Genomic DNA, 24803 nt, shown 5'->3' with positions numbered 1-24803 from the left:
AAATGGAGGATCATCAAAGGCAAGGGAAACCCTCAATGACATGGATTGACACAAGGGCGACAACGATGAACTCAAACATACCAACAATCATGAAGATGGTGAAGGACTGGTCAGCATTTCATTCTATTATATGTAAGGTCACCGTGAGTCAGCACCAACTCAATGGCAACTAACAATAACACTGCTGTTATACCAAAAAGTACTGAAACGTCACCCTGTTCCACCCTGAAACGGAAAAGATGTCTGTGTCTATTGTCTTGACCATGGTGATTTCACAGGTATATTCACATCAGATTGTACCCCTTAAGTATGTGCAGTTATTGTAAATCAATCATACCTCACTAAAGCGGTAAAGAAATGTCGTTCAGTTGTAAACTGCCTCACCTCAACCAACAGGGGGCGTTGTTGCACCCGAGAAGATAAGGAATTGATTTTCCGACAGGAGTTTTAATTCTGTGGTCGTTCCGCTTTTCCTCAGCTCTTTTCAGATGACAGTGCTCTCATTTACAGGCATTAAAAGGAGACAAATAAGTATAGGCATGAAAATATAGGGACAAGGATGTGCAAAACCTGGAGCTGCTGAAATACTCTGGGTGCCTGAGCAGCAAGCACTAACGGAGAGCCTCAGCCAGAGCAAGGGTGAGACAGAGAAACAAAAAAGCATTTCTTCACAGCAGTGCGAGCTGCGCAAGAGACTCTCTAGTAGCAAAGAAGGAAGTTGCTGCCTTCCAGAAGAGAAGACTGTGGATAAGCATTTTTGTGAATCCATCAGTACAAGGGTGGGTGTCACATCATCATCGGCCACGTGGAGCCCTGAAGGAAAGGGCATGGAGAAGGGGCACCCGTGTTGCATTCTCTCTGAGGACTTTCCTGCAGCTGGGGACCGAGTGAGGCTTGGCCCTGACCCACAGGGAAGACTCTGGCTCCCTGGAGAAAGATTTGCTGAGAAGCCCTGCCTGTCAGCTCCCTCAATGTAATATTTGGGGCAGTTAAGTTTCCTGCTCCCCCACCACTGGATCTCTGTTTTCTCATCTGCAAAACGAGTTGATGATCTTTGCCTTGCCTGCTTCTCAGAACAACTGTGGAAGACTCCAGTGAAAACACTGAAAAATCAAAAGGACCTGTGAACATGAGGGCTTAGTGCAACCGCAATAATTTGGCAGTGTAGGTCATGATCCAGGGTTCCCTGCTTTGTGAAAAGGTTTCACAAACTCTCCCAGATACTTGTGGTCAGCTTCGTTGATTCAGTATACTGGTAAATGACTCCTTCATCCCACCCCAGGCTCCACCCCTCTGACCTGTCATAACAACACCGCAGATAGTATTAGCCCCATCTTACAGCCTCATAAAAAAGAGAGAGGTTAAATGTCTTTCCTACTAAGGGTTACAAGCTAGTCAAGTAGAAGAGCTGGGATTTGAACCCAAGACTCAAACACCAAAGTCTAGTCTCCTATACTTTTCTCTGCTGTCTTTTAAAAGACTAGTGTCTAATACAGGTATTACAAGCCACAAGTGGCTACTTAAATTTAAATGAATTAAAATTAAGCAAAATTAAAAAATTTGGTTCTTCAGTTGCACTGGGCACATGTCAAGTTCAATAGCCACATGTCACTAACGGCTACTGTATCGCACAGTGCAGATATGAAACATTTCCATCATTGTGGAATGTTCTAATGGACAGCGGCTGCATGCACCAGGAAGATACGATCAGACAGATGGAATATGTACTCTTACCTGATTCTGCCCCCTTTTATCTTTATCGTCTAATTCTGAATATTCTCTCTAGTTCCCCTTCAGTCTTCCATCTAAGCGCCCAGAGGGCATGCTGGGGGATGACCTGCTAGCTCTGCAGGGCACCCAGCACCCAGGGCAGACACCGGGATTTTGATGACAAAGACCGATGTTGACACTTTGTCAGAGTCCAGGAGACAGCAGCTCTGAAGCAATCTGCAACGACAGTACCAGGGTGGGACGTGAACAGCCTGTTTCTGCAAATCTGTGGGTTTTTTTTTTTTTTTTTTTCCTCTCCTAGATCTGTCAGAAGCAGAGACAGAAAGGAAAAAGGGAGAAAGCCAGAAGGGAAGTGAGGGGAGGGGGCAGTGGTGCTACATACACCACAAACTTGGGTGAACAATGGAATAGAATCAATAAATATTCAACACTACATGCCTTCCTCCATGTGTTTATGAATGTCTTCTTCTAGTTCTTCAGGGCACGAAAGTTTATCCCTGAAAACCATAAAGGAGAGAAACTTCCTTTGCCATTCCTGCAGTGGGAGGAGTTTAACAATCACCCACTCTAAAAAAAAAAAGAAAAACCACCAAACATGAATTTATATGATCCTGGATCCTTGGAAACTCTATGGGGCAGTTCTACTCTGTCCTATAGGGTCGCTATGAGTCGGAATCGACTCGACGGCAGCGGGTTTGGTTTTTTTTTGGATCAAATTATGTCTAAAAACTCCATCCCCTGGTGAGGAAGACCATAGAATGAGTGTTGGAATCAGGTGTGGCAAAACAAAACAAACAAAGAAGGCCAGGTTTGCTCTGGGTGACCATTCTTCTCACCTGTTGCTGTCAGCACCCATTTCCTTTGTCCTCTTGCTGTCCCGGATATTTGGAATCCCTGCTTTAGTATTCATCCTTCCCCGGAAACCTTTATGCCCGCAGCAGAATTATTTGAGGACTTTTTTTTTGGTGAGGCTTATGATACACTTTCGGGCATCACACCACCTAGGCCACAAACTAAGGAGCCCTGGTGACACAACAGTTAAGCATTTGGCTGCTAACTGAAAGGTTGGCAGTTTGAGCCCACCCAGCAGCCCCACAGAAGAAAGACCTGGCAATCTTCTTCCATAAAGATTACAGCCTTGTTCCCAAAGTTCATCCTTTAACCAAAGATTAGACAGGCCTATAAAACAAACGATAACACACATGAGGAATGTGCCTCTTAGTTCAATCATGTATACAAGACCAAAAGGCAATGACGAGAAGGCAGGAAGGAACAAGAAAAATGGACGGAGGAAACAGGGAATTGGGGTGTGGAAGGCCAGAGTGTTGACACATTACGGAGATTGTAACCAATGTCACAAAACAATTTATGTATAAATTGTTGAATGAGAAACTAATTTGTTCTGTAAATGTAAAGTTTCACCTAAACACACTGAAAAAAGAAAAGATTACAGCCTTGAAAACCCTATGGGGGCAGTTCTACTCTGTTACATGGGGTCACTATGAGTCGAAATTGATTTGAGAGCACCTAACAACAACAAAAACAGGCCACAAACTACTCACCTTATCTAAACCTAAGTACAGTTTTACCTGCAATGTTTATTTGACTAAGTTTCTCCAACTCTTGTAATTTAGGAAGTAGCAACTTCACAATGTTATAAGATACTCTTTAAGTAATTTGGAGGTGCTCTTTTGCAAGGCCTGCCTCACTCGTGTAAGTATTATTTTAAAACACTGCCTTTGGGTTCCTGGTGTTCAGGTTGGCATTTCTGTAGCTGCTTCAGCACTTCCTTCCTAGGGAGAGCCTGTGGCCCAGCTCCAAACAACACTACACATCTTCCTCTAAGTATCCATGCTTGTTGGGTTTCCTACAACCCAGCCGTCACTCTGAACTGCTGTTCACAGAGCCTGCTGTGAGGAAATCAGAATGGGTCTCAATGGCACCACGCACAGGGCCAAGGAGCTTTGGAACCACTTGGAGAAGCAGCTGGGTGAAAAGCAGCAGGCTGCCTTGGGCCTCTGGGTCCCACCCTGCTGGGACACAAATGACACTGGAAACCTGCGTTTAGAGTTTCTCAGGGGCTTGGCACTTTGCTCGGTTGTCCCAGTGACTCACGTGATAATTTTCCAAGCCTTCAAACTGGGTCAACATGCTTTGTTTGTCCAGAGAGTTCCCGTGGGAGGCCATTCCAAGGAAAGCAGGCTGTGGTGATGTTTGGCCAGGTGATTCTTTTTGCTGGCTTTTAGCCTGCGGAAATATTACCAGTACTCAGGCCAGGAGAATTAAAAGCTCCTTAGCAACTGGGCTGCCCCCCCATCCATGTTACTAGTTAAGTGTTAACCACACTGCTAATGGTGGCTCCCTCCATTAGGGAACCCAACAGATGACTTGGGAAAGCTCTGAACCATGATGTCCACTCCATATAAATATGAGAGACAGTGAGCTTGGGCCAAGAATCTAGCCAGAGAGGCTTCCGTTAACTCTGTATGACCTGTTCAAATTATTTATCAACAAAGTCAGCTTGGGTTAGCATTTATCAAATTTGAGAATTTACAGACCCCCAAGAACATATCTGAAGACTTGCAGGCCCCACCTTTTAAAACTTGGCCCTAAAAGTTTTTCATAGCAGCATTATTCATAATAGCCAAAAAGTGGAAACAAACCAAATGGCCATCAACCAATTAATGGACAAACAACAGAATACAATTGAAAAATATTCAGCCATTAAAAAAGAGATGAAGTACTGATACATGGACAAACCCTGAAAACATTATGCTAAATGAAAGAAACCAGACACAAAAGGCCACATATCACATGATTCCATTTATATGAATGTCCTGAGTAAACAAATCCATAGAGACAGAAAGTAGATTAGTGGTTGCCGGGGGCTCCGAGCAGAGGAGGATGGGGAGTAACTGCTAATGGTTATGGGATATTTTTAGGAAGGGATGATGAAAATGTTCTGAAATTGGATAGTGGTGATTGTTGCATGACCTTGTGAATGTACTAAAAACTACTGAATAGTACTCTTTAAAATGGTGAATTTTATGGTATGTGAACTACATGTCAATATAAAATGTTACATGATATGATTTTAGTTGGTTACTGGATCCCAGGATATCTTAAACACCGTGTGAGGCAGTGAAACTTTCTGTCATGATTGTTATGAGGTACCCAGTCAGGTGCTCCAGGAAGTGCTCATGTTACCTTTGGATGATCATGGAAACGGAAATCTAGAATTACAAATATTCATAGACAACTCACCAGTAAGGCCCCCATGGATCTGTGAACCCCAGTCTGAGAAACACTGACCCAGATAATCTCCCAGGATTTGTTATTCTTTTACATGTTTTGCAGTGACTTCTCATAAGGTGTTTTCCAGAGAGAAAGCCTGGCCAGGGATACCTTGGGATTTACATGTCCCTTGGCTAAACCATGGTAACATAAGCAAATTACTACATCTACACTCCACGTAGTTAGGCATGTGATCTAGGAGGATAGAAATGCATAAGCCCCATCATGAGATGAAACTGGAGTATGATATCAGGTAATCTAACATGGAAAATCCCTGAGGAAGGTCTTCTGCTGTGGCCCCGCTTGGGTCGTGGGTTGACCGCCCTTGATTTAGACACTATGACCTTCCAAAAGGGTCACTTGCAATGGAATAAAGATGGCCACTGTTACTCAAAGCAGAGTAACAAAAAGCCAGTGGGCACCCAAGTGAACAAGAGGACTTTCCCACATAGATTTTTGGGAATGGGCAAAGGTCAAGGAGCACAGGACAAGCTTCAAGGTTGGCTCTTCTACTTCTTTAGCTGGAGGGTTACTCCCTTGACCCTCTACCTTTCATTTCTTCACCTGGAAAAAAATCAGAAACTATCCTACCTCATGGAGCGACTGTTCATATGAGTTCAGTTCATCAAAGCACCTATTCTTCATGTACCAGACACAGAGCTAAGTGCTCAGAGGAATTCACTGTGGCCCCTGACCTCAGGGAGCCCACAGTCTATCAGAGGAGACTATTGTGTTCAGTGTTATGGTGAGAAATTTCATGTTGAAGGGGCTTTAAAAACTATTATGTGCTACAAAATATACGGTAATATATCTTGATTGCCCAAAATGACTCAATGGCTTATCTGATACCTGGTTCTGGATATTTCTTTAATAAGAATACTTTTGTGGAATTAAGCATTGAGGCAGTTATTGAACATCATTTACCTGGTTATTGACTTAATTCACCATCTTCTCCCATAAAGGCATTTTCATGTTGTGCCACTAGGTGTCTCATTATTTTGAAAGAAAATGGAAAAGAACAATGTTTCCACTTACAGCATGAGTCAGCTGTAGTATAAACATCCCACCCACTTAGCTAAAATCTCAGCCCTTTGCCTCTCATTTGAAAAGAAGTAGGGGAAAAAGATGTCTTTGTGGATTCTTTCTCCTCATAATCCATGTGCCTCCAAACTGCTCTCTTGAGAAAGCCATGACTACTCAAGATGAAGTAGAGAATCTTCCTGGAAGTGAGACTAAGACCCGAAGGACAGCAGTACTGCATTCCCGTTGGTTTCCTAGGTACTCTTTGGCCTGTATTTGAGCCAACATGCCTAAATCACACCATACTATCTACGTGTCCACACAAAATATGTTCTTCCTCATTCAAAAGTGTCAATCAAAGGAGTCGTTTTCATACTACAACCCTGGATTTTTTTGTTCTGCAAATTTTAAGTTTATAAAATATTATCTCAATATTTTCACTCAAGAAAACAAAGTAAAGTATTATAATGAAATGTGCAAACATCTGGAGTTAGAAAACCAACAGGGAAGAACATGCTCAGCATTTCTCATCCTGAAAGAATTGAACAAAAAAATTCAATCCTCAAGTTGCAATATTAAAGGATTTTATGGGGAAAATATTGAATGACCCAGGAAGCATCAAAAGAAGATGGAAGGAATATACAGAGTCATTGTACCAAAAAGAACTGGTCGACAATCAACCATTTCAGGAGTAGCATATGATCAAGAGCCTATGGTACTGAAGGAAGAAGTCCAACCTGCACTGAAGGCATTGGCAATAAACAAGATTCCAAGAATTGATGGAATACCAACTGAGATGTTTCAACGAATGGATACAGCACTGGAAATGCTCACTCATCTATGCCAAGAAATTTGGAAGACAACTACCTGGCTGGCCATCTGGAAGAGATCCATATTTGTGCCCATTCCAAAGAAAGGAAATCCAACAGAATGCAGAAATTATCAAACAATGTCATTAATATTACACACAAGTAAAATTTTGCTAAGATCATTCAAAAATGGTTGCAGCAGTAGTACATCAGCAGGGAATTGCCAGAAATTCAAGCTCGATTCAGAAGAGGATGTGGAACCAGAGATATCATTGCTAATGTCAGATGGATCTTGGCTGAAAAGGATGTTTACCTGTGTTGTATCGACTATGCAAAGGCATTTGTCTGTGTGGATCATTACAAATTATGGAAAACATTGCAAAGAATGGAAATTCCAGAACGCTTAATTGTGCTCATGAGGAACCTGTACATAGACTAAGAGACAGTCGTTTGAACAGAACAAGGGGATACTGATTGGTTTAAAGTCTGAAAAGGTGTGTGTCAGGGTTGTATCATTTCACCATACTTACTCAATCTGTATGCTGAGCAAATAATCCAAGAAGCTGAACTATAAGAAGAAGAATGTGGCATCAGGATTGGTGGAAGACTCATTAACAACCTGCGTTATGCAGATGACACAACCTTGCTTGCTGAAAGTGAAGAGGACTTCAAGCACTTACTGATGAAGATCAAAGACCACAGCCTTCAGTATGGATTACACCTCAACATAAAGAAAACAAAAATCCTCACAATTGGACCAATAAGCAACATCTTGATAAACAGAGAAAAGATTAAAGCTGTTCAAGGATTTCATTTTACTTGGATCCACAATCAATGCCCATGGAAGCAGCAGTCAAGAAATCAAACTATTGCATTAGGCAAATCTGCTGCAAAAGACCTCTTCAAAGTGTTAAAAAGCAAAGCTATCACTTTGAGGACTAAGGTGCGCCTGACCCAAAAAAAAAAAAAGCTCCTGATCCAATCCATAGTATTTTCAATCGCCTCATATGCGTATGCATAGGAAAGCTGGACAATGAACAAAGAAAACCAAAGAAGAATTGATGCCTTTGAATTATGGTGTTGGCAAAGAATAGTGAGTATGCCGTGGACTGTCAGAAGAACGAACACATCTGTCTTGGAAGAAGTACAGCCAGAATGCTCCGAAGAAGAGAAGATGGTGAGACTTTGTCTCACATACTTTGGACATGTTATCAGGAGGGACCAGTCCCTGGAGAAGGACATCATGCATGGTAAGGTAGAGGGTCAATGACAAAGAGGAAGACCCCTGATGAGATGGATTGACACAGTGGGTACATCATAGGCTCAAGCCTAACAACCATTGTGAGGATGGCGCAGGACCGGGTTGTGTTTCATTCTGTTGTACATAGGGTTGCTATGAATTGGAATTGACTTTTCTTCAGATGGCCTAGGGCAGAACCCTTTGCCTATAAGCAACATTACAGAGGAAGGTAACAAAAAGGAGACTGCATGCCTTCAAAAATCTATCAAAATTTCAAGAGCCCATCTCATCAGGCTTTCTAAATTTTACTAGTGGGTGTGTAAATTGACATGACCTTTCTGCAATGCAATTTGGCAATATCTGTCAAGTCGGAATCAACTTGATAGCAACAGTAATCTATCACTATATTTCAAAAATATCAATTTTTTAAAATTATACTTTTTAACCCTGTGTCTTTCAGGATTCCAAACAGGAAAGACTATTTACCCCAATGGTATAAATGAAGAGATTTTAATAAAGGGACTAATTACAGGCAGGGATGTTGAGGCACCTGAGAGAAGAGCAACGGTGGGAGGCTGTTAACCACTCCTAAAGCTAAAACGGCAAAAGAAGGAAATAATCTATGGATCTCAGTAAGAGCCAGAAAGGGTCATATAGGAAGAGCCACCAAGGCAGGGGGCTGGGATGGTGGAGAGGGACACTGCAGCTGGTGTCCCAAAGCAGGAAAAGGGTAAAGAGGAAATACCCAGACTTCTTTTGCTTCTTGCCCTCTGATCACCCATCTACTAAATCCCAAGGAAGCCAGAGGGCAAGAGACCCAGGAGGTGCAATCTAGAAAGACAGAGAGTTGGGGGGAGAGGGCAAATCGCAAATACCCAGCACAATCCCATAATCCATTTCTAGGAATATATCCTAGGGATACAATCAAAGATGGAGGCAAAGAGTTACATGCAAGGGTGTTTTTCACAGTGTTATATATAATAGTGAAATAAATTAAAACAAGCTAAATTTCCTATAATAAAAGAATAGATAGATAAATAATGGCAGATCTATACTTTGAATATCATTGTACTATTAGAGTCATTTTTAAAGAATCTGTGATGATGTACACAAACGCTTACAATAAAATGTTAATTGAAAAAAAGGACACAAAACTATATGTGTAGTATTTACCCAATTCCTTATGTGCAAAGGGAAAAACACCTTAAAATATTTACACTATTTCTTTTTGATGATGGGATGATGTTTTTATTTTCTTCATTACATTCAATAGTTTCTCTTTTCTTTTTCCACATTGAGCATGTGATACTTTTGTGATCGGGGGAAAAAACCAGTGCCAAAATGGAGCATCCATGTCATTGAAACAGGCCCTGATCAATGTAAAATATTAATAAGGGACACAACAATTGTTTAAGGAAATTAAAGTCGGTGACATGAAGATTGAACCTCAATGCATGTCTGTTTGATATCTAGACAAAAAGAAAAATCAGTCAATTACTAGGTGCTTTCCTACATGATAGCCAGTATACAGATATTTTAAATGATTTTGATTCTTGAGTAAATTTTTTTACTATTTACTTGAATAACAGGTATCATAAATATTCAGTTTTAATTGGTTTCATTCTTATAACTCTGGGAAATCCAAGATATATCTACAACCTTGAAGCTGTTTCTCAGTTGAGATAAAAAATGTCCACTCTTTTAATTTTTATATTTTAGTGTTCAGTATTTTTAAACTGTATTTTTATTAATTAGCCAAATAATACATGAATACCTTCTTGTTTTAAAGATCCAAGCTATACAGAGAATGCAGATTTTCCCTTGGCCGCCTGGTCACTTGATTTTCTTCCTCTAGGTAATCCTCAAGACCTTTGTTTATCATTTCCATACGTATTGAAATATATGACTTTGTTTTTCATTTGAGTTAATGATGTTACATTGTACATATTGTCCTGCAACTTGTTTTGTTTCCTTCATGTTGAAGCTTCACTTTTTCAGTGGTTATGCAGTTTTTCAGGGTTTGGATATTCCACAGTTTACCTGGCCATTCCTCTTGCTGATGATTGTTTAGGTTGAGTCTAGTTATCTGCTATTTCAGACAAGGCTGCAGTGAAAATCCTTGTACATGCCTCTGTGTGCTCGTATGTGAGCATTTCTCTAAGACAGCTATGAAAAATGGAATTTTTGACTGGAAAAGTGTGTGCACTTAAATTTTTACTTTGTACTGTCTGACAGCCTTCCATTAAATTTCATCAATTTACACTCCCACTAAAAAGAGGAAAAGATGCCCATTTTTCTCCTTTAGTCACAAATTAAAGAAGATTGATAATGCGAAGTGTGGCAGGAGCTAGAGAAATGGATACTGGAATAAAGGTTCTTTTTACTGCCAGCATCTACACTTCAGGGAGTATTCTTTGGAGACATTAAAAGTGATTATGTTAGACTGTTGTGATAAATAAACAAAGAACATTTCTGTTGCAGGATCACTGATTTTTGTGTGTAATGACAGCAGCCCTGCAGCTGACAGGAATTCACTCAGAGCATTTTATCAATTACCATTGTTTTATAATCATTAATCCCTTCATTCACTAAGTACCGCATTTTAATAAGTTCTACCTTCTATTCTGTTTGCCAACCACACCCTCCTCCTCCCCAGATATTTCCACAAGCATGCTATACTAATTTTTTTGCTTGTTATTGGTGTAAAAATATGGTAGATACGAATTTCCCCATTTAATAATAATATTTTGGATTATACCATTTTCTCATAGGTTACTTCAGTTTTGATCTCTCTTCAGTAATGGTGTAAAGTGCTATTTCAGATGGGGAAATCAAGGTCGAGAGGAGTTAAATGGTTTTCCAAGGTCATACACAGCCAGTTTTAAATGGAAGGGCTCAGATCTTCTAACTCTCAATTCTATTAGCTTCCCACTTTTTCAATTGCTTTTAAAATAAAGGACAGTGGAGTAACCACAAAGAAATTTAATACACCTACTCACCAAAATAAAGAAGATGAAAACAAAAAGGACAGTAAACACAAAATCAACAACAATGAAGGATATGAAAAGAAAATCCATAAACAAAAAGAACTCAGTACAGAAGATAAAGCAGAACAAACTGTTAACATCGCCAAAAAAAAAAAAAAAAAAGCATAACAAAATCGCAGCAGTAAATCCATACCTATTGATAATCACACTGAATGTAAATGGTTTAAATGCACCAGTCAAGAGACAGAGAGTGGCAGAATGGATTTAAAAAAAAAAAAAAATGACCCAGCAATATGTCGCCTACAAAGAGACACACCTTAGACACAAAAACATAAACAGGTTAAAAATCAAAGGATGAAAAAAATATATATATCAAGCAAACAGTAACCAAAAGAGGGCAAGAGTGGCAATAATAATCTCTGATAAAATAGACTTTCAGTCAAAATCCATTATAAGAACAAAGAAGGGCATTATATAATGATTAGAGTGTCAATCCACCAAGAGGACATAACCGTGATAAATATTTGCACACCCCATGACAGAGCTCCAAAATACATAAAACAAAATCTAACAGAATTGAAAAGACAAATAGACATTTCTACAATAATAGTAGGAGACTTCAACACACCAGTTTCAATGAGGGACGGAACAAGTAGGAAGAAACCCAGCGAAGATACAGAAAGAAGATCTAAATAACACAATCAACCAACTTGACCTCATGGACATATACAGAACGCACCACCCAACTGCACCACAGTACACAACCTACTCCAACACACATAGATCATTCTCCAGAATAGATCATATTTTAGTCCACAAGCAAGCTTCAATAAATTCAAAAACATTGAAATAATGCAAAGCTTCTTCTCTTATCATAATGCTATAAAACTAGAGATCAATAACAGAAAGAACAAGAAAAAAGACTAAATACATGGAAACTGAATAACACCTTACTTAAAAACTATTAGATAATAGAAGAAATTAAAAATGAAATTAAAAACATTCTTAAAACCAAACAAGAATGAAAACTCAACATACCAAAACCTTTGGGACACAGCAAAAGCAGTGCTCAGAGGAAGATTTATAGTAATAAATGCACACATCAAAAAAGAAGACAGGGGGCCAAAGTTGATAGCTGAACCCCACAACTGGAACAAATAGAAAAGGAGCAGCAAAAGGAGTCCACAAAAAAGTCCATAGTCACCAGGAAAAAAAGGAAATAATAAAGAGCAGAGTACAATAAAGAACAGCAGAAGTCCTCTCTGCCTCTTTGATGGAGTTCATGTCAACCCAAAAGGAACCACAGAGGGCAGCATGGCTCAATGGGAGATGCAACTGACCACTGGCTCTTTGCTCCCTTGAGCAGTGTGACCGTAGGCAAATCATTTAGCCTCCCTGGGTCTCAGCTGCCTCTTAGAAAAATAGAGATGATGCTCAATATAGGTATTGGCAGCCGAGATGACACTGTGCGATACCTGCTGGCTGTGAGATCGTATTTGCAGTTAAACTTAGGTTAGCCCTTCTTCTCCGCTCATAAAAATACATTTTACAAAACCCAATTCTCTGCAATGAATTTATCCTCCACAAATGTGAACCCACAAGGGAAAAACTTACGATACAACGCTTTCTTTGTTGAAGTCTAAAAATGTTCCTTATCTTTTTTTTTTTTAAAAGCTTTGTTAGGTAAACCCCTCACTGAGGGCTGGGGAAATCCTCAGGGAACAACCGCAAATGGTTTCAGCTAGCTCCCTGTGTCTGAAAAGATGTTTTCTGCTTTGGATCTCTTACACTTTGTCATGACCTCAATGCCACCTGCATTGTTTGTTACTTATTATTTACAGAGGAAAAAAAAAAACTGATTTATTTTCCTTCCCCACTTGGAATAACATGAAAGCTTTCACCAGGTTGTTCTTGACAGCTCCAAGGTCCACAAAGCCAAAGATTTTAAGAGCTGGAAGGGATCTTAAGAGATCACTTGATCCTATCCCCTACTTTTGAGCAGATAAAATATTTTTTTTCCATTTACCAGATGAAATATCTGATGTCCAGAAAGCCTGTGACTTATCGGGGTTTTACAGCCCCCGAGTCTTCTCATCAGTACTCATTCCGTTCTAACACAGGACAATTCATTGGTGACCCCAGCTCTTCCAGAAAATTGCACTGCAAGTCAAAAAGAGTAAACCATGTGATCGTTGGCTGTTTTCTTTTTATCACACATCACAAGTTCTAGTCCTAACCATATTTTGATGCATTATTTATGAGAGCCATCTGGTCACAGGTTCCTGGAGAAAACTCTGGAATTTAAAAAAAGTATGCTCCATTTTTTGAGGAAACATACTGATTTACTTAAATTTTTTTATACCTGCTTATCAGTTATACAGCAATAAGAATTGATAATTCTTTTTTTAGAATTTAGATATAACTTAGAGTGTGCATATCTTACCTGTACAACTTGATACATTTTTGCAGTGTGTCTATACCATGTAACAACTACCCAGATGAAGATACAGAATATTTCCAAAGGTACCCAAAGGTACCTGCTATTTTGACTTCTATGACCAGAAATTAGTTTTGCCTGTTTTTGAGCTTCATATTAGTGGAATCATACAGCCTGTACTCTTCTATGTCTAGTTTCTTTCACTCAACGTTATATCGGTGAGATCGTTAACTGCATTCTGAAAATGCAATTCACCTTCTGGCTGAAGTCCTCAGGGACTCTCTCAAGATCCGGTACATAATATGCCAGCTACACAGAGGTATGCATAGTCTAAAAAAAAATGCAGTTGAGAAAAGAACTTTGAAAAATGACTAGACTGGAATACCCTGTACTGTTTCTGTCACTTTCTACTCTTGCAGCAATTTCCCTCTTTATCTCTGCTTTTAGATGCACCCAAGTATCCCCTTTTCCCATTAATGGATAAATAGCTTATAAAAATTTCCTTGCTTATTCCTTCCTGATTTATATCCAGCATTCCCCTTCAGTGCTCCACAATCATTAGTTTAAAAGCTGGAAATGGCCTCAAGCTCTCATCTGACGCAGCCCTCTATCATCAGCAAGGAAAGGACTATTCTCTCCTTCTTTTCAGATTCAGCAGATATTTACTGAGTGCATTAAACCTTCCATGTGTTATGCTAGTCTCCAGGTGTGCAGGGGGAGGCAGGGGAGAGGCTACGAATATATAGCAGTGATGGTCCCTACCCTCACGAGCTTCCAGCCTAGTAGAAAAGCAGGATAGTGCAGACATCTATATAACGTATATATGTACAATGTATAAATGGTCACAATATGATTATAAAGTGTTAAGTGACATGGCTGGGTTAAAAGAAGATGCTGTGTGAGATCAGAGGGAAAGCTAACTTGTAGTGGGAGTAGCTTCAAGGAAGCTTGATGAGGGGTATTTGTACTAAGAGGATTATAAGAAGTAGGATGCGATGGCTAGGCAAGTTTAGTCATGCAGCGATGGGGGAAGGGCATTTTAGATAGTTAGCTGTAAGGACGAGGACACTGAATTGGGAAATCACGTAGTGTGCACAGGGAGCAGCAATGCAGTTTGACCCAAGAGTAGGGTAACTGATGAAGAAACTGGGGCCCAGCGTGGTTGTGGATTACCCAAGGCCATAGTGCCAGGGAGCCCTAAAATGGGGATTGGATCCCAGGCATCTTCCTTCCCTAAAGCTCTCAGTGCATGCTTTCTTTACAACAGTCTATTATATATTGTCTGTTAATTAACTGAATCTCCACAATACTCTAGGCACAATTGAACACTACAGTCTCCAAGACTAATTTGGTATGTACATAAAACATACCAAATTTTTTTTATATAAAACAGTCATTTCCAGGTGGAGTGTAGGGCTAATATAATATTGGACTAAGAAAGTTTCCTTTCCCTTTAATTGCTAGAACTATTGAGTTAGACTTCAGAGCAAATACTACAAACAACAGAGAGAATTAAGCCAACCACAAAAAAGTTCTCTGCATCATGTTTTTCTGCATGGCATCTATACACTGAGTCTTAGCTTTGACTACACATGTGTTTTTTTCCATAACGACTTTGACTTATGTTTGAGCAAGGGGTAATACAGGACGATCTGAAACCTTCAGTTTAAAAACACTCCTAACATTCTAGTATAGCAAGACTCACTTCCGGTTAGCTTATCAACCACTGAAAGACATTTCCCCTTTGTTCTTGTTATGTTTAGTGTAACTATGGAGACTCATCATTTTCTATACAACTGACACACTTGATCCTGGTTTAATGTACTCATTTTCTGAGAAATGTTACCAAAAAAAAAAAGGGAACTGTGGTCACTATTAGACTTTTAGTCTTCTTTGGTATTTCGATGTAAATCCAACATGCCCGTTAGTAGAATTCATGACAGCATAGTTAAGTACCAAGCACTGTGAATTCTTTCTAATTTCATTAACTGCTTCTTCCTAAAGTTTTGGTGTCAGAAAAACATGTAATTATATTTTAAACAGGTAAGGCTTTCGGATATTTTTATAAATTGTAGGGCGTATAAAGTTGAATTTTGAGAGTTCTGCTTCCAGGAATATGACAGGCTCAGCATTCAGACTGCCCCTCTCAATGAAAACAAAAAGACAAGCCACACATAGGGGAAAATACGTGTTTGTAAATCACATATCTGATAGATGACTTTATAATATATAATCTATATATTAAGAAATTTTTGTATTATATATAAAGTATAAAATGACTTTATAATATATATTTATGTAAACATATAAAGAACTCCCAAAACTCAATAATAAGAAAACAAACAACCCAATGAAATAATGGGCAAAAAGTCTGAACAGACACTTCATCAGAGAATGGCAAAAAAGCACCTGAAAAGTTCTCAGCGTCATCTGTCATTAAAACTAAAACCTAACCTGTAGCGGTCAAGTTGATTCTGACTCACAGTGACCCTATAGGACAGAGTAAAACTGCCCCATAGGGTTTCCAAAGAGCGGCTGATGGATTCGAACTGCCGACCTTTTGGTTAGCAGCCTGAGCTCTTAACCACTGTGCCACCAGGACTCCTCGTTAGTCATGAAGGGAATGCAAATTAGAACCACTCTGAGAATACTACCACATCTCTATTAGAGTAGCTAAAATAAAACAATCTGAAAATACCAAGTGCTTGTAAGAATAGGGAACAACTGCAATTCTTGCACATTGCTGGTGGAAATGTACAATGGTATAGTCACTCTGGAAAACAGTCTGGCAGTTTCTTAAAAAAGTTAAACCTACATGTACCATAAAAGCCAACAATCTCACTCTTTATTTACCCAAGTAAAATTAAAACTATGTTCACTTTAAAAACCTGAACACAAATGGCTGTAAAAGATGTATTTGTAATAACCCGAAACTAGAACAACCTCTATGTTCATCAACTGAAGAATGGATAACTGAACTGTGGTATCCATACAATGGAATACTACTCGGCAATAAAAACCAATGAACTCTTGATACACACAAAATAGATGAATCTCAAATGCATTATGCTAAGTGAAAGAAACCAGACTCAAAAGGACTACATATTGTATGCCTCCATTTACATAACATTCTAGAAAACTATAGGGACAGAGAACAGTTGTTTCTAAGAGTTAAGCGTAGGGGAGAATTTGATCGCAAGGGTGTAAGTAGCACAAAGGAATTTTTTTTTGTGGGGGGATACTCTGTATCTTGACTACAGTGGTAGTTTCACAGCTCTACATATTTGCCAAAACTCAATTTTACTATATATATAAAAAACTGTCCATAATTGTCAGATTGGGTAAAAATACAATTGAGTCTCTGACAGTCTTTGTTGGCCAAGGGCAAACTTTGCTTCAGAAAAAAATGTGTTCAGTTCTCATTCTGAGAATTCCTATAAAATTATGCTCCAAAACTTGTTCATTGAACAATATGTATATAAATTTTTGAGTGAGAAATTAACTTGAGCTGTAAACTTTCACCTAAAGCACAACTGAAAAAAAAAGTATTTCTATTTTTAGATGGTCAACATGTGGCAGGAAATAAAAAACCCATATATATTTGACCTAAATGAATACATTTTAACGTACCATGGTTCTATGTATCTTAAACAACTGCAAAAATACGGAGATTAAGAATCAAAGAGAAATTATATGTCTCTAACAGCAAGAGTTCTTGAATTTTTCACTTTTTATCCAGCTGTTTTGCCATCATAGAGCTAATTTTAGAAGGAGCAATCTTATAAAATACAGCGTAATTAAGAAAACTAGGGTTTTTTTTGTTTGTTTGGTAGTCTGTTTGGGGTTTAAAAAAATTTTTTGGGGGGACTTCTAATTCAGAGTTGTACAGGGTGCTTGATTTTCTGAACAAAGCCAGTAGCCTGAGAATAGTCTGAACCCTAAACCTGAAGTTAAACCAAGCAGCTTTGACCTAAAGAATCATAGTTATTTTCTACAAGAGTTGAAATTCAGAATCCCAGTTCCTTTTTGTTAATGGATTTTGATATGAAAATAAAGTTTTTCCTCCATCAGTGAAAATCATGGTGCGTGATGGGTGACTTTTCCCTGCAAACAGAATGACTACATTTGCTTTGTAATGGATTTAAGAGGACAGTGCTTGATTTCCCTTGCTGAAGACTGCACCAGCTGCTTTTTCTTGCTCTTTTTATGATGAGAATCGTCAGCAACATGGAACACACTGCCACATTTTTTGAGCAATGGTACTTACAAAAATGTAAGGAATCAAACCAAACCATCTAACCCAAACCGGAAATTCAGACCACAAAGGCCAGTCTAGTTTTCCCCATTTCTCAAAATAACCGGAGCTGGGTACACACAAAATTCCACTTTTCTTTGTGCCATGTAGATGCTGCAACAAGTGGGAGAGATTCTGCACTCTCGAAGTCATAATGAAGCCAGTCTTTTCACCCTGTTACATAGGTGAGCAATTACTTTTCACTAATTAACTAGGAAACAAAATAGATTAAAAAGAAAACAGTTTTATGTAACTCCCAACAGGTTCAAGTGCTACACAAGGAATGACTTAAGAGTGTAGCTAACAACTTATTCAGTGCATGAGTTACCATTCAACTGCTCAGTAAAAGCTTATTTAGAAACAAAAACATATGTCCACACAAAACTTGCACATGAATATTCATAACAGCATTATTCACAACCCAAAGGTGGCAACAATTCAAATGTCCAACTGATGAATGGATAAACAAAATGTGGTGTATATATATATACACATAGACACACAATAGAATATTATTTGGCCATATAAAGGAATGAAGTTCTTATACAGGCTACAATAATGGATGAATCTTGAAAACATTATGCTGAGTGAAAGAAGCCAGTCACAAAAGACTACGTATTGCATGGTTCCATTTATATGAAATATCCAGCTATCCTTTCACCATACTTATTCCATCTGTATGCTGAGCAAATAATCAGAGAAGCTGGACTATATGAAGAAGAACGCAGAATCAGGATTGGAGGAAGACTCATGAACAACCTGCAATATGCAGGTGGCACAATCTTGCTTGCTGCAAGTGAGGAGGACTTGAAGCACTTACTGATGAGGATCAAAGAGCACAGCCTTCAGCACGGATTACACCTCAACATAAAGAAAACAAAAATCCTCACACTTGGACCAATAAGCAACATCATGATAAACGGAGAAAAGACTGAAGTTGTCAAGGATTTCATTTTACCTGGATCCACAATCAATGCCTACGGATGCAGCAGTCAAGAAATCAAATGACACATTGCATTGAACGTATCTGCTGCAAAAGACCTTAAAGTGTTGAAAAGCAAAGATGTCACTTTGAGGAGTAAAGTGTGCCTGACCCAAGCCACGGTGTTTTCAATCACGTCATATGCGTGTGAAAGCAAGACAATGAACAGGAAAGACCACAGAAGAGTTGACACCTTTGAATTATGGTGTCGGTGAAGAATGCTGAATATACCATAAACTGCCAGAAGAATAAACAAATCTGTCTTGGAAGAAGTACAGCCAGAATGCTCCTTAGAAGCAAGGATGTCAAGACTTCGTCTCACATACTTTGGACATGTTAACAGGAGGGACCAGTCCCTGGAGAAGGACATCATGCTTGGTAGAGGGTCAGCAAAAAAAAAGAAGACCCTCTATGGGACGGATGGACATAGTGGCTGCAACAATGGGCTCAAGCATAATAATAAATGTGAGAATGGTGCAGGACTGGGCAGTGTTTCACTCTGTTGTATGTAGTGTTGCTGACATGGATTGAATTATGTTCCCCCAAAAATGTGTGTATCAATTTGGCTGCACCATGATTCCCAGAATTCTGCGGTTGCTCTCCATTTTGTGAGTGTAACTTTATGTTAAAGAGGATTAGGGTGGAATTGTTAACACCTTTATGAGGTCACATCCCTGATCCAATATAAAGGGGAGTTTCCCTGGGGTGTGGCTTGCACCAACTTTTATCTCTCAAGAGATAAAACGGAAGCAAGAAGAGGGTTGGGGACCTCATACTATTAAGAAAGCAGTGCCGGGAGCAGAGCGTGTCCTTTGGACCAGAGGTTCCTGCGCTGAGATGCTCCCAGACAAGGGAAGACTGATACATCACAAGGACCTTCCTTCAGAGCCAAAAGAGAAAGAAACCCTTTCACTGGAGTTGGCACCCTGAGTTCAGACTTCTGGCCGACCGGACTGTGAGAGAATAAACTCCTCTTTGTTAAAGCCATCTGCTTGTGGTATTTCTGTTATAGCAGCACTAGATGACTAAGACTGTTGCTGTCGGTTGGAACAGACTCGACAGTACCTAACAACAACAACATCCATAACAGATAAATCCATAGTGGAAAAAAAGCAGATTAGTGGTTGCCAGGGATTGCGGGGAGGGGAGAATGGGGCATGACTATTAATGGGTGTGGGGTTTCTTTTGGGGGAGAAGAAAATGCTCTAGAACTGATTTTGGTAAAGGCTCTAAAAGTCTGTGACTATACTAAACACCATTGAGTCATACACTTTAAATGGTGAGTGGTATGTGAATTATAACTCAATAAAGCTGTTACCAAAAAAAAAATCCTGATTTATAGAAAAAAGTTAACCAACTATAGAGTTGGAAAGCTTTTCCAACCAGCTAAGAACCCAAGAAACTTCTATGGGGGGAAAAAGAAAAAGAAAACATCCTATATGGCTCTGGAGTCATATTTGATCTGAGACTTAGGTTTCACCTAATTACTCTCAAATTGTGTGCCTGGTCACAAAAGTCATTCGCTAAATCCTGAGACCAGTGATTGGCCAAGCTTGCTTTTGTGTGGTTAGGAAAACCGTATTACTGAGCAAACCCACAGCTTGTGACATTTATAAGAACCTTGGCAAATTAGCCACAACTACTGAAAAAACCAAAACAGCCTTATGAGAGTAGAAATGGAGAACGAACGGAGAAAAGTTACTTTCGTCAGGCAGGCTTTGAGCAGAAACAACATGTTTACAAAATGTTTTGAGATGTCCTGATAAGCAGTTCTAATGACAGCATATTACAGAGTTATCATGAGCCATGTGTAGCCTAAGGAGAATTTTCAGTGTATCAGGGTGGCCCACATGTTGCTATTTATCACTTCAATTTCATATCAGAACCAAAATTGAGGGGGAAAAAAAACCCAACCGTGACACCAAAGCAAGTCATCTGTGGCCTGAGTAATGAGGCCTCTTGCAAAAAACAGAGATGAACACATTTTTGAGAAACAGGCTTTGGTTTCAGAGAACTATTGCAGCTCTTTAATTCGTTGGCTGATGCACCTCAAGTATGTAGAAATTTACAGTAAATTTTTAAAGGGTTTATGTGCCTCCAGAAATTTTTACCATTTTTAAGAGAAATAAGAAACACTGTGGTAGTTACCCACCCCTTGCCTGTTACCATCTGACTCATAGTGATCCTACAGAACAGAGCAGAACTTCCCCACAAGGTTTCCAAGGCTGTAATCTTTACGGAAGCAGACTGCCATATCTTTTCTCCCGAGGAGTGGCTGGTGGGCTCGACTGCCAAATTTTCAGTTAGCAGCTGAGTGCTCAACAACTGCACCACCAGGACTCCTTATGGTAGTTCCCAAGTAGTAGCATTTACTTACTTTCAGAGGCTGCTTTTTAGTGAATAAAGCAACACTTGTAGACCATAGGAGTATGTCTTCGATGCAATGCAGTCGCTGCTTGTTACAGCAAGTGAGAACTCTGATGAAGAGAGACATGCAAGATCTCTTAAAGAATAACAGTCTCCTAAAAAGGCAATTGCTTTCCCTATAGGAAATAACACGTGAAGCCTAGCAGGCAGAGTTCGATTGCCTGAATTTTCAAATGGGCAGTATTCTATTTCAAGGCCATTCTGTTGCAAAACCTTGCTGTGTTGTTGTAACACATCTGTGTCTGTTATAAAACAGAGAAGAAAGCAAAAAAAAAAAAAAAAAAGAGAGAGAGAGAGATGGAAGGAAAGGGTACTGCATGTAACTTTTCAAATGGCGGCCTTACAATTGTTGTTAGGTGCCATTGAGTCAGTTCCAACTCATAGCAACCCTATGTACAACAGAACTAAATGCTGTCTGATCCTGCACCATTCTCATAATCGTTGCTGTGTTTGGGCCCATTGTTGCAGCCACTGTGTCTACCCATCTCATAGAGGATCTTATTCTTTTTCTACTTTACCAAGCATGAAGTCCTTCTCCAGGGACTGGTCCCTCCTGATAACATGTCCAAAGTTTCTGTGAGACAAAATCTTGCCATCCTTGCTTCTAAGGAGCATTCTGGCTGTACTTTTTTAAGACAGATGTGTTCATTTTTCTTGACAGTCTATGGTATATTCAACACCCTTCGCCAACATCATAATTCAAAGGCATCAATTCTTTTTCAGTCTCCCTTATTCATTGTCTAGCTTCCTTATTTGTTGTCCAGTTTTTCTCTACTGAAAATACCATAGCTTGAATCAGGCACACTTTAGTCCTCAAAGTGACATCTTTGCTTTTTAACACTTGATAAGAGGGCTTTTGTAGCAGATTTGCCCAGTGCAATGTGTTACTTGATTTCTTGACTGCTGCTTCCTTGGACTTTGATTGTGGATTCAAATAAAATGAAATCCTTGACAACTTGAATCTTTTCCCTGTTTATCATGATGTTGATTCTTGATCTAATTATGAGGATTTTTGTTTTCTTTATGTTAAGGTGTAATCCATACTGAAGGCTGTGGTCTTACAGTAGATAGCTGATTCTTAAAACACAATTGAATGAGCTCTGTTTTTACTAAAGATTAACATGTTTCCTGTACAGACTCTAAAGTTTAAGACACTACTGGATCAAGGACACCTTATCATCTAAATAAATGCTTGTCATCTTCACAAAATGAGAATTATGAAGGCCAATTAATTAACAATGGCTGATCATCACTTATTGAGTATCTGCCAGGTATATTTTCCTGTCCAATTTCTTTTGGGGTTTCAGGGTTTCAGGTTGGGTTTTAGGGATAAAAATGTGAGATGGGAAATTTATCATATAATTGTCTTGTGTTGAGGTTATTATTGGGAATATGTAAGGGAATGTGTCTGTGAAATGTCCTTCATAAATGCCTACTTGTATAGATATGTATTGTCTTGGTAATCCAGTGCTCCTGTAACAGAAACACTACAAGTGGATGGCTTTAACAAAGAGAAATTTATTCCCTCACAGCCTAGTACACTGTAAGTCCAAATTCAGGGCGTCAGCTCCAGGGGAAGCCTTTCTATCTCTGTCAGTTCTGGAGGAAGGTCCTTGTCATCAATCTTCCCTGGTCGAGGAGCTTCTCAGCTCAGAGACCCTGGGTCCAAAGGACACACACTCCTGCTCTTCTTTCTTGGTAGTATGAGGTCCCCCTGTCTCTCTGCTCAATTCTCTCTTTTATATCTCAAAAGAGTTTTACTTAAGACAAAATCTAATCTTGTAGATCTCATCTACATAACTGCTGCTAATCCATCCCATTAACATTGTGGTGACAGGATTTACAACACATAGGAAAATCACATCAGATGACAAAATGGTGGACAATCACACAATACTGGGAAACATGGCCTGGCCAAATTGATACACATATTTTTGGGGGACACCATTCAATCCATGACATGTATACAGACAGCCAAATGTTTTCAGTAATGATGATAATTATAATCATTCTATCCAAATACATAGGTTGTTATAAACTATGTAATTAAGAACTGGAACAATATATATTCACAGACTAAATGATAGGTAATGTAATGACAGATCTGAGAAGTCCTTCAAGCAACTACAGCCTTGATCATAAAATACTCAAAAGGGTAGAATGATTAAGATGTAGTTGGGGTTTTGCTTGGCGTGGAAGGGAGATGGTTAATTGAAAATCAAAAGTTTTCTCCCAGTATCCCCAAATCTGGACAAATATTTACTAATATTGAAACAGCTTCTAAAGAGCCCTTGGTGGTACAGCGGTAAGTGCTCAGCTGCTAGCCAAAAGGTTGAAGGTACGAACCCACCAGTTGCTCTCAGGAGAAAGATGTGGCAGTTTGCTTCCATCAAGATTACAGCCTTGAAAACCCTATGGGGCAGTTATACTCTGTTCTGTAAGGTCACTATGAGTTGGAATTGACTTGATAGCAACAGGCTTGGGTCTTTTTTTTTGTAAATTGCTTTGAATGGTGAACGAGTCAAAAATAAATAAGTCCTTCCATGAGCTACCTCATTCCTGGTCCTCCAACTGTAGTCCTCATCCTAGGCAAAAAAATCCCTTTCCTGTTCCCTGTGAAATTATTGATTTTTTAAATTACCTTTTTTTATCATGGTAAAAATATATATAACAAGACATTTGCCAGTTCAACAATTTTTACATGTACATTTCACTGACACTGATTATGTTCACTGTGTTATGTAACCATCACCACTATCGTTTCCTAATTATTCCACCACCGTTAGCAGAAACTCATGCACTCTAAACAATAGTTCCCTCTTTGCCTCTCCCTCCCACCTCTGGTAACCGCTATTTGGCTTTGCTCTTCATAAAAAAAAAAAAAAAAAAAATTTTTTTTTTTTTTTTTTTTTTATGAAGAGCAAAGCCAAATAGCGGTTACCAGATACCTTTGCTTATTTCATATAAGTGGAATCATATAATATCTTTTCCTTTGTGACTGACTTATTTTACTCAGCATAATATTTTCAAGGTTCATCCATGTTGTAGGACTTCATGTACATGTATCTGGACTTCATTTCTCTTTATGGGTGGGTACTATTCCACTTCTGCCAGAAGAATGAACAAATCTGTCTTGGAAGAAGTACAGCCAGATTGCTCCTTAGAAGCAATGATGGCAAGACTTTGTCTCACATACTTTGGACATGTTATCAGGAGGGACCAGTCCCTGGAGAAGGACATCATGCTTTGTAAAGTAGAGGGTCAACAAAAAAGAGGAAGATCCTCAGCGAGATGGATCGACACAGTGGCTGCAACAATGGGCTCAAGCATAACAATGATTTTGAGGATAGCGCAGAACTGGGCAGTGTTTCGTTGTGTTGTACATAGGGTTACTATAAGTTGGAACTCACTGGGTGGCGCCTAACGACAACAACACTATTCCATTGTACATATATACCACATTTGTTTATCCATCCATCTGTTGATGGACATTTAGGTTGTTTCCACCTTTGGCTATTATGAGTAGTGCTGCAGTGAACATTGGTGCTCTGGATTTTTTTTTTAAAGAAACACAGAAGTTTC

General features: G+C 39.2%; 1 long non-coding RNA gene across 1 annotated transcript in view; it reads right to left on the bottom strand.

The window, feature by feature from the left end:
* The window catches only part of LOC126088010 (uncharacterized), a 39633-nt gene extending 18260 nt beyond the window's left edge, over positions 1-21373 (bottom strand). Inside the window, exons 1-2 of the long non-coding RNA XR_007519921.1 lie at positions 21172-21373; positions 1735-1947 (exon numbers count right to left, since the gene is read on the bottom strand). This is a non-coding gene — a long non-coding RNA (uncharacterized LOC126088010). The remainder of the gene's footprint in view (positions 1-1734; positions 1948-21171) is intronic.
* Between the last annotated feature and the right edge of the window lie 3430 nt (positions 21374-24803).

This window comes from Elephas maximus, chromosome 13, assembly GCF_024166365.1.
Source record: "Elephas maximus indicus isolate mEleMax1 chromosome 13, mEleMax1 primary haplotype, whole genome shotgun sequence".
NCBI lineage: Eukaryota > Metazoa > Chordata > Mammalia > Proboscidea > Elephantidae > Elephas > Elephas maximus.
Note: the sequence above shows the minus strand (reverse complement) of the source record. Positions and strands in the feature narration are given on the sequence as shown.